The 15,451-nt window shown below is 42.9% G+C and overlaps 1 protein-coding gene across 1 annotated transcript in view; it reads right to left on the bottom strand.

Annotated features, from left to right (window-relative positions):
* The window catches only part of LOC144213350 (uncharacterized), a 324,366-nt gene extending 320,772 nt beyond the window's left edge, over positions 1-3,594 (bottom strand). Inside the window, exon 1 of the mRNA XM_077741770.1 lies at positions 2,897-3,594. The gene's annotated coding sequence lies outside the window, so the exon portion shown is untranslated. The remainder of the gene's footprint in view (positions 1-2,896) is intronic.
* Positions 3,595-15,451: the final 11,857 nt, after the last annotated feature.

The raw sequence follows: 15,451 nt of genomic DNA on the forward strand, positions 1-15,451 counted from the left end.
TCAGCATATCAGAGCACGATACGGAATTCCAAAGAACCATTGACTTATAGTGATAACAGCACCCAAATTGTGTAAACAAAATAATTGATGGGATTGGCAAAAGGCGAGTCACATTACCCAGAATGGACCTTCACATTCAATGTCCCTTTAACGCATTTGGAAACACGGTCACAGCATGCAGACATTAATGTGGACTTACCCGAGATCCGTCAGATGTCTCCCTCCAGCAGGAAAAGTCTTCAACCACCGAGAATCCAGGCGCCCCCGTCGAAAACTCTGGCCCACCAAGGGTTTTGAAGACGCCGTGCGCACGGTCACTTACCAGATGTCGAAGAGCAGCGCCTGGGTTCTCGCTCCGGTATATTGACATCCGGCTCGAAGGACCAAAATGTTAGGTTCATTAATAATTACCCTCGTTCGTAATTATCAATAACTGCAGTCAGACATCTTATTCAATTATTGACATTTAATTAAATAGAATGGATCACGGATAAAACCTCAGAGGGGAGATTCAACAAGCCAGAGTTTCTCCTACAACTTCAGAACGTCTCATCGAATAGACATTTTTGTAGGACTCTTATTGCCATGAATCAAAACAATTTACAGAGTTGTTGATCATTTCATCACGTATGAGTAAAAACAACATCTGGAACTACAATAACAATCAAAGTATTTTACCAATAACAAGGCAGGAGACTAGACCAAACAACATTTGGATTAGAACAATTATGCCTACCCTTGACCTAAGAATCATATAACAATTACATAAAGAAAAACCCGGAGTGCGTCACGAGGTATAGTCGCTATGTTGTAAATAACAGAAGCAACATTCTTGTTATTGGCCGAATAGCCCTGGCCTCGTTACAAAAGGGACCACCTGGAACAGGCAGTCCAGGTTAAAGATGACTTGGCGGTTATTGGTGACCTCGCAACACTTTGAGAAATATAAGAAAATGATTTAACAAAGAAATGACTTAATACAACTATATTTCTAATAGTAATACAGAATAAACCCAACATATACATTTTTTACCATTAAATGAAACCTTGCTTTAAATCATCTCGTTTTTTTAATTAAGAAAGCCTTACTATAGATAGCGCGTTGCTAAATGTTGACCCAATTTCATAGGCCAATAATTTTGACAATTTTATTCTATTATGGGTATTAAAAAGCTATTCTTGAGATGGATTGAAGGACCACAAATTAAAAGTTCGCTTGTGTGAAAGAAAATGTTTGGACGAAACTGTCTGCTCGCCATCCTTCTGTTGAGCTGCAGCCCGGCGGAGGCTCCACCGCTCCGCTGGCCACGCCCAGATCATCTTCTCCCTTGAAAGGCTCGCCAGTTGACCCAGTTACATTTTGCTCCTCCTTTTTGATTGGCAGTGGCTCTTCTCTCATTTGTTGCAGAGGGAACTCTGGCTCCTCCTCTTTAATTAGGGGCCATGTTGTGGTGTTTGCAGGTTCCGCCCCTCTGCTGGCCTCACACAGATCCCCTTTCCTCTTCAGGAATTCACCAAGTGACCAGGTGGCGTCATCTTTCTCCTTTTTTATTTGAAGTTGCTCTTCTCTCATTTGTTGTTGAGGGAACTCTGGCTCCTCCTCCTCTTTGATTCGGGGGAGCTCAACTTCCTCTATAAAGCCAACAGACTCTTGCCCAACAGGATCATGATATTTTCTGAAACCTGCAAAGACACAAAGCAAATGATATATTTCAGAAACTATCTCTCTAATTTGAAGTCCTTTATGCTAGACTGGAAATTTAAAGTCACTTACATTGGCATTAGTTACACGGAAGGAATTTTCTACACAACACAGATGAACCATTTTCCAATTAAAATGAATGAATTTCTTGTTCACAGAAACCAAACGAAATGGGGCGCCATACAATTGTCAATGGTTCCCAACCATTTTTGAGCTGCGATAATAATCTTCCAATTTAAGTCTACACCCCTAAATTAAAATGATAAAGTGGTTATCATCAAAATTTGATCAACGGGAATCAAATAGATCCTCAAAATTATTCCGCAATCTATTTGATCACACCAATCGAATATCACCAAAGTCAATGTCTGCGGACCCTGGACAACTTGCAGTTAAAGTGACGTAAAAAAAGGAATGTGATGTTTAATTCCATTATTGTATGACTTTTACTCCTAATATTATGTTAAAATCACTATTACTTTGTTTAATGTTCATGTTGTGCTTTGATTTTTATCTTGTAATAGTTTAATTTTATTCTCATTACTTACTACTGTAGTATTCTCGCTAACAGCAACATGAATTTAAAATTGTTCAAATGAGTGACTCGAGATACGAGAAAGATCCAAGTTGCAGAATTCCCCAAAAAGTAAATGCATTTCCTTACCCGTTATATCATTTGAAAATATTGTTGCGGGTGCATTGATTCTCACTTTAGAACAATGCTACCCTCTATTGGGCTCTCTTTGGTTGTCTCACAACAACCACTATCCGTGTTTCAAGATTCTCTCTTACATACCTGTCCTCCTCGACTAAATGCTTATTAATTATTGCAATTTCCTTTATTAAGTGTGATCTCACTCAAACATGTAGCCAAAAATGGAAGGGAGTAGCAGGAATTACCGTTGAACGCCTCTGGGGGCGCTCGCACTTTGCATCATCAAGAAAAAAAAAAGATTGTTTGTGATTAGGTTACAATAAAAGGAAAGCTAGTTTTCTGCCGTTGTTAAGTATTAACACGCGCTGAGACTCATTCTTTCTCTCCTAGAGTGGTTACATTTAAATGGAAATATAATTTATTACGCCTTTCTTCGAATGTTGCTCGTGCGAATTCATTAAACGGACGCTAAAATAGTGTCATGTCAATTTATACCTTTAAGGGAATACGTACTATATGGAAATGAAAAGTGAACCCACCTTCTAGTCTATGAAGAACAACTTTCGCGTGCTTTACTTTGCAAAGTGTCAAGTGCTGCTGAGGTGAAGGCTCCTGTTTGACGTCAAAAAGTTCCTCCGGGAACTTTGCCGGTTTTGTTCTTGCGGACGTTTCAAAACTTGAATTCTGATGGTGGCGGCGGCTTTGATGGCTGCTAGTTAGGCTAAGCTAAAGCATAAACAAGCTATTCAACGACGTGTTCCTTTGATAGCTGTGAGCTAAACTTAGCTAAAGCATAAACAAGCTCTTTGACGTCTTGTTTCTGTGATAGCTGCTAGCTAGGCTAAACTAAAGCTGATAGTGATGGAACGAGTGACGCTGGTGCGTCAGCAGTGTGCCGCTAGCCCCGTATTGGGACGTGTATAGCTTTAAGATAGAATCACGTGACCGATGCAGGGAATGTATCGTTTGGCCAAAGTGTGATAATAGTTTAAAGACATAAACTGTATCAAAGTGTCGTGGGCCTGTTGGAAGGACTTTTACGTAATTATGGCTCGTTCTAACAAGTTTTCCCCCGTGCGGAATCATTTTGATCGTGTGACCCCAAACAAACCAATTACTGTGATTTCATAGGATTTAACAGTTCGTAAAAATGTGGACATACGATTTTTACATATCAATTCCGTTTGATGTTTTTTTATTACCTGCAAAGATTTTATAATTACTGCGGCGGTCACTATTGGGTGACCAACACGGTTTCAATTCAGTGTTGACACAGTGTGGCGTCAGGGAATCGTGAGCGTGTCGTCAGTGTGTCAATACTACAATCCTTGAGGTAGCTTCGTCCCATCACAATGCTATATATTAAATAGTTTTAATTAAAGACACCTAAAGCAAATTGAAAACATATAGACCCAGAATACTAAATTACAAACCACCACAAAACAAACAAAATATACAATAAAACAACAAAGTCGGTTCTAGTTTAAAAAAAACAACAACAAAATGGGTGCAGTTTACAAAGCTACTAATTGAAAATTCTGGAGAATAAATGTAATAAAACAACATATATCATGATTTTTTTCTCCTTTTCATTCACAGCTAAATTGACGGAAGACTCGTTTTAATAAACAAAAGACACTTGAGGGAATTTCATCATTATTGTCAATTGGCAGATTCAACAAATGTTGCCACATTTGTGTGTTTTAAGTGTTTCCTTTTGAATACAAACTTAGCGGGATAAGGATTTTTGACCAATGTGGGTTATGATGGACCACAAATTGAACAAAAAAAAGCCTTTTCGCCAACTTGGGTCATTAAGTAATTCTTTTAAAGTTCCCTTTAAGGAAATCAGCAATTAAGTCATTATTTTAAGTTCCCTTTAAGGAAATCAGCAATTAAGTCATTATTTTAAATTCCCTTTAAGGAAATCGGGAATTAAGTCATTATTTTAAGTTCCCTTTAAGGAATCAATAATCGAACACTGACAAACGATCAAGTCACTGAATGAAGATTTAGAAAGAATCCCACGACAGAAAGCGGAGTTGGCGAGCAAGCAAATACCACACACTGCAGCGTGTGAGTATTGCTGTATTGACCGTGTTTGGATCTACGTATATGCATGTGAGCAGTCATTCTCACATCTTAAAAACATCAACTCCAACCTACGAACATGTTTAACGGATGAAAGCCTCAACGCTTGTGTGACAGGGTGAAGTAATTGATGTTAGACATGAGTGCAGGTGTTAAGTTGAAAGGGGACTCATGCCGCTAGCAATGAGTGCAGGTGTTAAGTTGAAAGGGGACTCATGCCGCTAGCATGCGTTAAACAAGGGGCGATGACGTAATGACTAACCAATGGTCATAGACCTTGGTAGGGTATAATAACGGGCTATTCAGACATTTATCTAAGTTGGTTTTGGAAATACAACAAAGAGCCTGTCTGATTATTTCACCCGTCTTTTAAAGGTATGTTGCTTTGTTTTGTATAACGACTGAGTGTGAGATGTGCAGGAGGCAATAGTAGCATGTGAGAGAGAACGTAATGCTTGGTGATGCTTGTTTACTTCTTTATGTGTGCGCGTAAATGTGCGAGGCTCGGGTATTGTTTACAGCAAGCTACCTTCGGCCGCTGATTATTTACTTTTTCATGTGTGCGAGTAAATGTGCGAGTCTCGGGTATTGTTTAAAGCGAGCTACCTTCGACCGTGGGTTGTTTACTTTTATGTGTGTGCGCGAATGTGCGCGTCTCGGGTGCATTGTCTACAGCAGGCTACTTTCGGCCGCCGTTATAACAGTAGCATAATAGTTATGCAGTATATGACGGCCGGAAAAAAAGGTAACAAGTACAATACTCATAAGTTATAATCGTTTATGCAGCAAGTACATTGCTTTGGATTATAACGGGTTGTTAATATGTTACTATGTATATATTTGAGTGTTATTGTATATTATGTTTTGTGTGAATTGCTTAAATAACTGAAGTTGGTTTTGGAAATACAACAAAGAGCCTGTCTGATTATTTCACCCGTCTTTTAAAGGCGAAACACTACCACCCCGTGGAAAATCACGGGTACAACATTTTTGGAGGCACCGCTGGGATTCGCTGCTTGGATGACCAGTATTCACAACCTGAGTACTGAATGCTGAGCCAGCGAAACCTAAACCACAACCAGGATCAAGACAGTGAGAAGAGGTGTTGCTGTTAAAAGGAACGTGAAGTTGGCAGAGTACTCGTCATCTGAGGCCAGTAGAGATCATCAGAGAGACGGTAAAAACGTGCCAGTTCAGTGTTCACTTTTGCATCATAAACCAAACTCCTACCGTGTTGAGAAAATGGAAATGGAACGGGAGCAAGTACGCATAGAGGTAGAAGAAATGTTGTGCAAGCTAACAGTTAATGACCTGTTAGAAATATGTGATTACCTTAACATAGGGAGTCCGAAACACATATCACAATTCAATTTGTTGGGTCACATCGCTAACCACCTGGGAAGGAACGAACTCAAAGACGAGGATCAAGGTATGTCTGAGTTGTTAAAATTGAAGGAGAAAATAGATGAGATGAGGCATGAAGGCAAAGGGGCTGAAAATGGGAAGCCAGGATCTTTGCCCCAGCTACCCGCCGCGGGGGACATTCAAAGGGACGTGCCTCCCCAGTACCCGCCAAGCTCGTACTGGCGGAAAGATTTTAAGATTGCGGGTCAAATAGGTGAACCAGGCCAGAAGGACAAGCTAACCTTCTCCAGTCTGGTTCACCAAATTGAAAAGGGAACGAGTAGGGGGTACCAGGACGTGGAAATTGTTGACGCTGTGATCAGAGCTATCTCCCCTGGTCTACAACTCAGAAACTATCTGGAAGAAAAAGCTAATCTTACCCTGCCCACACTCAAGTGCGTCCTCCGTGCTCATTTTCAGGAGAGGAGTGCTACCGACCTTTACAAACAGTTAACTTCGGAAGCACAGCAGATCAGGGAGACCCCGCAAAGTTTTTTCATGCGAGTGTTGGGTCTGAGACAGAAAGTATTGTTTGCATCCCGTGAGGCAGAATCGGGGCTTCAGTACGACCCAAGCCTAGTACAGCGTATGTGTTTACACACAATACTCACTGGGCTTCAGAGCGACAATATACGCATGGATATGCAGCCTCTCTTATTGGACTGCCAAACGTCCGATGAACTATTATTGGACAGGTTAAACATAGCCTGCGCTAATGAAGAAGAAAGAAAAAATAAAAAGAAGCTTAGTACTCCACAGGCAGCGAGACAAGTGAACCAGGTACAGTCGGAAGACCTGCTACCTTCTAATCGGCCTGCCGAAGAAAAAGCTAAAATGTCTCCGGAAGTAAAAGCGGAGCTTGCCAAACTGCATAACCGTTTCGCGCCTCTTGAAGGTCTCAGTGCCGATGTCGCTCAGATTAAAGAGGCGTTACAACAGACTCGGTTCCAGCATCAGTCCTACCCCCCGCCCTCTCGCAGGAGACCAGTGATGGACCCCCAGGCACATACGGTCCGACAAAATTATTACAACCAGCCACCAACACCTCACTGGAACACAGGCCGCCCCGCCTATGTCCCGAGGAGGTGTTTTGTCTGCCAGCAGGAAGGACGAGATGTTCCGTGCACACATTGCTATCGGTGTGGAAGCGAAGAACATTTCCAAGCTGGCTGTAAAAGACGAGTTGTCAGGCCACAAAGAGAAGCCCCTTTAAACAACTAATGGTTGCCCCTGCGGGACGAGGGTCAACCATGAAGAGAGAAAGGTTCCAACGATTCCCACATAGTGACCGGGGGGAACTTCCCCGCAGAGATAAAGGCATTCCCAACCGATCACCCCCGGCAATAATAGGTCATCAACATAAAATTACCTCTCTAGTTGGAAGGCAATATCTAGTGCAGTGTTACATAAATGGTCACCAACTACAAGCATTATGGGACACAGGCTCACAAGTTTCAATCATTGATGAAAGGTGGAAAGATGAATATTTACCTGACGTGCAACTGAGAAATGTGTCAGAAATATTAGAAACATCTGCAGACCTGACATTGATTGCAGCAAATGGGATTGAGATGCCTTTTATTGGGTGGGTGGAGACAACATTCCATCTAGTCTCAATGGTAAACAGAGAAGAACCATTGATTATCCCAATGCTGGTAACCAGCGGGCATCATCTGTCCCATCCCATTATTGGTTTTAATGTCATTGAACATATTCTGGCACAGACTGAAGTACATCAACAGCACCTTGCTGTGAGTAGTGCTTTCCCCAGTCTTAAAAGAAATGAGGTGAAGACTTTGATTCAGGCCGTCAGTGCGGAACAGAGAGACCAATATGTGGTGAGAACTAAGAAGAACAGTGTCTTGGTACCCAAACACACCATTATTCAAGTTGAGTGTCGGGTAGCCTCCACACCTTTTAAAGAGGGCACAAGTGTACTGTTCCAACCAGATGCGAATTCCCAGTGGCCAGATGGTCTTGAGTTCAACGACACCTTGGTCAGAATAAGAAAAGGGTTTTCCCCTGTAATCAAAGTTGATGTCTCGAATCCAACGGGCCACGATATTGTCTTACCCGGGCGCACTGTAATTGGCACAGTACAAAGCGTTTTGACTATACTTCCTGCTGAAATTTTTGAACCAACCCCAGCACCAATTGCAGTAAACCATACCAGCACTCACACCCCATTCAAGACGGGTGAACAATGGGACCCACCTGTAGATGTAAGTCACTTGACAGAGAAGCAAAGACAAATAGTCAAACGAATGCTGAGAGAAGACTGTCACTCCTTCTCCACCTCAGACAATGACATTGGCCGCATTGACAGATTACAAATGACTATCTCACTCAAAGACACTGAGCCAGTCAAGCGTTCATATATGTCGGTGCCCCGACCATTGTACCAAGAGATGAAGGGGTATCTCCATGACTTAATAGCACAAGGCTGGGTGAGAAAGTCAAACTCATCATACTCCTCGCCAGTCGTGTGTGTCAGGAAAAAAGATGGAACCCTTCGTTTATGTGTAGACTACAGAGATTTAAATAGAAAGACACATCCCGATCGGCAGCCGATCCCCAGAGTCCAATACATCATGGACAGCTTGGGGGGAAACTCTTGGTTTTCCCTCCTCGACCAGGGGAAGGCCTATCACCAGGGATTTGTGGCTGAGGGATGCCGAGCAATGACTGCTTTTGTTACCCCCTGGGGACTATATGAGTGGATACGTATCCCTTTTGGTCTCATGAACGCTCCTGCATCGTTTCAGCGTTGCATGGAAGAATGCCTGGAAGGACTCCGGGACAACATATGCATCCCTTACTTGGATGACACGCTGGTGTTCAGCAAGACTTTTGAAGGGCATGTAGAAAATGTGAGACGAGTGTTGTGTCGCCTCAGAGAGTATGGGATAAAACTAAAACCCAGCAAGTGCAATCTTTTCAAAGCTGAGGTTCGCTACTTGGGTCGAATCGTCTCGGCAGAGGGAAGTAGAATAGATCCTGCAGATTTTGAAGCTGTTCGATCACTGAAAGACGTCAAACCACACACTGTGGGTCAACTCAGAAAGATGCTTGGTCTTCTGACTTATTATAGACAATATATAAAAGACTTTTCCCGAAAAGCGAGTTGTCTGTATGACCTTCTGAAAATGGACCAAAGTGATGCCCGAAACAAAACAAAGACAAAGAAACCAAGCCATGTCGTTCCGTCAAACAAGCCGATCGTGTGGACTGATGAGCACCAGCAGGCGCTTGAACAATTGATTGAATGCCTGCTCCATCCACCAGTATTAGGGTTCCCAGATTTTACCCAGCCCTTTATCGTACATACTGATGCCTCACACCAAGGGTTAGGTGCAGTGTTATGTCAGAAACAGGATGGTAAACTTAGAGTCATTGCCTACGGCTCCCGCACATTGACAGCAGCTGAAAAGAATTATCACTTGCACTCTGGGAAACTGGAATTTTTGGCTCTAAAATGGGCGATCACTGACAAGTTTCGAGATTATCTGTACTATGCCACAGCATTCACTGTATATAGCGACAACAACCCACTCACATACATTCTTTCCACTGCAAAGCTAAATGCAACCACTTCTAGGTGGGTGGCAGAACTGGCCGATTTCCACTTCACAATAAAATATAGGCCAGGGAGGGAAAACAAAGATGCTGATGCTTTGTCAAGGATGCCGCTGGATGTTGAGGCTTTGATGAAAGAATGTTCTGAGGAACTGCCACCCGATGCTATCGTTGCCACGATCCAAGCAGTCAGGGCACAGGAAGTATTCCCTTTGATGCCGCCTTCATTTCAAATCTGTTGTTCAGTCACAGATGTAGAGGCGACAGCTGCTGCGTCAATCAACCCTGTGCCAAAAGAAGAGATAAGGAAAGCACAACAATTGGACCTGGTCATTCGTCCGGTGTTGAATTATAAGCGGTCAGGTGGTAAGCCATCGGCTGAGGAATTGAAGGCGCTCTGCCCAAAGACAAAATGCTTGCTCAGGCAGTGGGAGAAATTGATAATAGACAGTGACGGGGTTCTGTGCAGAACCACAACGACCCGTAACCAGATGGTCCTGCCAGAACAATATCGAGGAACAGTCATGCAAGAGTTGCATAATAATATGGGGCACCAGGGCGTCGACCGCACAGTATCCCTTGTGCGTGACCGTTTCTTCTGGCCGTATATGCAGTCTGATATTGAACATTATGTGACGAGAACCTGCCATTGTCTCAAACAAAAGAAACCATGCCAGGAACAGAGAGCGCCATTGACAAATATTGTGACAACACAACCCTTTGAGCTGGTCTGCATTGACTTTCTTCATCTTGATAGATGTAAAGGCGGGTATGAATATATCCTCGTCATAGTTGACCACTTTACACGTTTTGTCCAAGCATATGCCACCACCACCAAGTCAGGAAAAGCTGCTGCAAACCTTATCTTCAATGACTTTGCTCTGAAGTTCGGGTTCCCCGTACGTATCCACCATGATCAGGGAAGAGAATTTGAAAACCAGTTGTTCACCCAGCTGAAGAAACTCAGTGGTATGGCTGGATCAAGGACAACACCGTATCACCCGATGGGTAATGGTCAAGTGGAACGAATGAACAGAACACTACTGCAGATGCTCAGAACACTGACTGAGACACAGAAATCGAATTGGAAGGAGTCTTTGAACAAACTTGTGCATGCTTACAACTGTACCCGTTGTGATGTGACAGGTTATTCACCATTTTATCTACTGTTCGGGAGATCGCCGAGGCTCCCAGTGGACATGCTCTTTGGACTGTGCAACAGGTCCGATACAGATGGACAGCAGGACTATGTGGAGAAATGGAGACGAGGGATGGAGGAGGCGTACACCATTGCCACCGAGAACGCACGGAAAGCGGCAGAAAAAGGTAAAAAGCACTATGACACTAAAGTAAGGAGTTCTGTGCTACAACCAGGAGAACGCGTCCTGATAAAAAACCTGACACCAAGAGGAGGACCTGGGAAGCTCCGTGACTTCTGGGAAGATACAGTTCACACAGTGGTGAAGCAAATGGGATCTGACCTACCAATTTATGAAGTTAGGCCAGAAAGAGGTAAAGATCGTTCCAGAATTCTGCACAGAAATCTACTAATGTCTTGTGACCATTTGCCCGTTGAGATAACACCAGAAGAAGGGAAAATCGGCACGAGGACGCCGAGAAAGAAACAGCAGCCGGCATCTCATCAGGAGTCAGACGAAGAAAGCGATGACGAAGATGACTTCCACTATGAGCTACGCCAGCTAAATGAGAGAGGTACCCAAGAGATGGAGCCGGAGCACAGGCCACTGCCTGTGGACCAGACACACGAAGTGAGGGGCCCTGCTCCCGGACCAGTACAAGTAGAAGAGGACCATCAGCTGGAGGACCTGCCTGGTGAGGGAGCAAACCCTCCTCTTGAAGGTCCTAGTACTGAACAGTTATCAGAGACTTTCCCGCCAACCGCCGTGACGGAACCTGAGGCGCTGACTGATGAACGGCCGAGAAGGGAGACACCCACCACGACGTACGACCTATGACCATCTTGGAATCCCCTCCTGTTATAGTACACAGTCACCGCAGGAGCGGCTAACTGTTTACCCTGCACCAGGAGTGGGCCCTTGGTTAGTACACCTGCATCCATATTACCTGCAGCCACCTTTTTTGTTTGGACTCCAACAAGCTTGAACCTACAAGGACGACGTGCATGATGCGGTCATGGACTGTCATGGACTGTTATGGACTGTTATGGACTGTTATGGACTGTTATGGACTGTGATTACTGTGCCATCCAGTAAAACGTGGACCGTACGAGTTGTGGATTATATTTGAACTGTGGCCCGTGCCGGCTGGACTTTATTGAGCATCGGCTCACCAAAGTGGAAATGTTTGGGAGCATATTAATGTCGGGACGACATTTGTTTTTGTGGGGGAGAGTGTGACAGGGTGAAGTAGTTGATGTTATACATGAGTGCAGGTGTTAAGTTAAAAAGGGACTCATGCCGCTAGCATGCGTTAAACACGGGGCGATGACGTAATGATTAACCAATGGTCATAGACCTTGGTAGAGTATAATAACGGGCTATTCAGACATTTCTCGAAGTTGGTTTGAAATACAACGAAGGACCTGTCTGATTATTTCACCCGTCTTTTAAAGGCGAAATACTACCACCCCGTGGAAAATCACGGGTACAACACTTTCGCAAATGCAGCCATCATTGTTTCTTTCACGTCTATGCCACGTGTTCTTTCTTTTAATGGCACAATATCAAGGAGTTCTTCTTTGATCAAACAATCGTTTGACACAGACCGTGCAAATATTGCTAACTGAGGCTTGTCTTGTATGTCACAACTCTCATCCAATGCGACACTAAAATACTCACATGCTTGTAGGTCAGAGTGCAACTGTGATTCAATAGACGTGTTAATATCTGATATTCTGTGTTCAACAGTGTGGCGGGACAGTTGGACGTCTGATACCATTCGTTTTAGTTTGTCGTTTTCAGGAGACAAGATTTCAACAACGTCACCGAGGCATTTTTTAATGAACTCCCCTTCATTGTATGGCTTTTTGGCCCGTGCAATGTTCCAAGCCAGTTGATACGATGCAAGCGTTACCGTCTCTGAGTGCTTTGTAAATTTTTGCAAAATATGTGTCTGCTTTTCTGCCTGACTTTTCAAAGTGGCCAACTTGTGCTTGTGAAGTTCAGTCCCTTTTGGAAATTTCTTGGCGATGTCAGCATGGAGTGAGCTGAAGTGGCGCTGAAGATTTGAAGCTTTGAAATGCGCTAATGACGCCTGGCATATAAGGCAGAATGGCTTGCCATTACGTTCAACAAAAAAAATATAAACTCTCCCACTCTGTTAAAAACGTCCTGTGGTCATCTTCATATTTTCGTTTTGCTGTGCATTTTTTCCCTTCCATTTTGAGAGCGAGCTTGACACAAATTGCTTACTCAAATCTGGGACACTTTGAGGTACGTATTTTCATCCCAGGCAGATGCGCATTTGACGAAAATACCGTATTGAACTCAAGCGAAGCGCACACGCAAATACAAATAAAACACAAGCGTTACCGTCTCTGAGTGCTTCGTAAATTTTTGCAAAATATGTGTCTGCTTTTCTGCCTGACTTTTCAAAGTGGCCAACTTGTGCTTGTGAAGTTCAGTCCCTTTTGGAAATTTCTTGGCGATGTCAGCATGGAGTGAGCTGAAGTGGCGCTGAAGATTTGAAGCTTTGAAATGCGCTAATGACGCCTGGCATATAAGGCAGAATGGCTTGCCATTACGTTCAACAAAAAAAATATAAACTCTCCCACTCTGTTAAAAACGTCCTGTGGTCATCTTCATATTTTCGTTTTGCTGTGCATTTTTTCCCTTCCATTTTGAGAGCGAGCTTGACACAAATTGCTTACTCAAATCTGGGACACTTTGAGGTACGTATTTTCATCCCAGGCAGATGCGCATTTGACGAAAATACCGTATTGAACTCAAGCGAAGCGCACACGCAAATACAAATAAAACACAAGCGTTACCGTCTCTGAGTGCTTCGTAAATTTTTGCAAAATATGTGTCTGCTTTTCTGCCTGACTTTTCAAAGTGGCCAACTTGTGCTTGTGAAATTCAGTCACTTTTGGAAATTACTGGGCGATGTCAGCATGGAGTGAGCTGAAGTGGCGCTGAAGATTTGAAGCATGGAAATGCGCTTATGACGCCTGGCATATAAGGCAGAATGGCTTGCCATTACGTTCAACAAAAAATATAAACTCTCCCACTCTGTTAAAAACGTCCTGTGTTCATCTTCATATTTTTTGTTTTACTGTGCATGTTTCCCTTCCATTTTGAGAGCGAGCTTGACACAAATTGTTTACTCAAATCTGGGAAACTTTGAGGTATGTATTTTCATCCCAGGCAGATGCGCATTTGACGAAAATACCGTATTGAACTCAAGGGAAGCGCACACGCAAATAAAACACAAGCGTTACCGTCTCTGAGTGCTTCGTAAATTTTTGCAAAATATGTGTCTGCTTTTCTGCCTGACTTTTCAAAGTGGCCAACTTGTGCTTGTGAAGTTCAGTCACTTTTGGAAATTTCTGGGCGATGTCAGCATGGTGTCACGCAAAAAAAAAAAAAAAAATACAAACTTTGATATGGACGTAAGAGCCGCATGAAACCGGCCAAAGAGCCGCATGCGGCTCGCGAGCCGCGGGTTGGCCACCCCTGGTCTAGTGGTATGATTCTTGCTTTAGGTGCGAGAGGTTCTGGGTCCAACTCTAGGACTAGTGCTAGTTTTGTCAAATTCTGATTCAATATGGGGGGTGATATGGCACATTTGTAACATGAGAAAAAAAAGTGTCACTGTATGGGTACTCCTGGCTTGTTGGTCTAGTGGTATGATTCTCACTTAAGGTGCAAGAGGTCTCGGGTCCAACTCCCGGACGAGCCCTTGTTTTGTCAAATTGTGATGTAATATGGGGGGTTATATGGTACATTTGCCACCTGAGAAAAAAAGTGTCACTATGTGGGCACCCCTGGCTTGTTGGTCTAGTGGTATGATTCTCACTCAGGGTGCGAGAGATGCCGGGTCGAACTCCCGAACGTGCCCTTGCTTTGTCAAATTGTGATCTCTTTTGGGGGTGATGTGGCATAACCTACCTACCCACCTAAGGAAAAAAGTGTTACTGTATGGGCACCCCTGGCTCATCTATCTATTGCAGGGGTTGGTAAACTTTTTGGCCTGGGGGCCACATTGACTTTAAAAATTTGACAGATTTGCCAACTTTGCAAAGTTTTTTTGTGTTTTACAGCATGTTTTATATGAAATTAGAGGGAACATTGGCATGCAACTGCTTATGGCAGGTGTGATACTGGTCTGCCTGTAGCGAGCAATGATGATGTCACTCACACTGGTACTCAGTGCATTCAGGGTGGTTGTCTTTCTGCCCAAACCAACGGAAAATTAGAGGGAACATTGGTCCCAGTCTAACCTTATGGATTTTTAGTTGTGTATATATATATATATATATATATATATATATATATATATATATATATATATATATATATATATATATATATATATATATATATATATATATATATATATATATATATATATATATATATATATATATATATATATATATATATATATATATATATATATATATATATATATATATATATATATATATATATATATTGTCATGGACGCATTCATTCTCACTTTAGAACATATCTACCCTCTACTAGGCTTTCATTCATCGGTCCCATTCTATCTTCTATAATCACAATAAAAGCATTCAATTCAATTGGCTGTCTCACAACTACCACTGTCCATGTTTCAAGATTCTTACATACCTGTCCACCTCAACTAAATGCACCCCTTATTAATGACTGCAATTCCCCCTATTAAGTGATTAAATATCATACAAAATGCAACATGGCACATATATTCACATACAGGCACAGGGCACAGGTCAAAGTGTAAAATGTAGCACAAGTGGACAGCATTTGGCCCTGGTAGGAAATGCTCTTGCCGCCATCTGGCAGACGGACACGAGTATTACGTCTTCCATAATAACGGCC

The sequence above is a fragment of the Stigmatopora nigra genome, chromosome 20 (assembly GCF_051989575.1).
Source record: "Stigmatopora nigra isolate UIUO_SnigA chromosome 20, RoL_Snig_1.1, whole genome shotgun sequence".
Classification (NCBI taxonomy): domain Eukaryota; kingdom Metazoa; phylum Chordata; class Actinopteri; order Syngnathiformes; family Syngnathidae; genus Stigmatopora; species Stigmatopora nigra.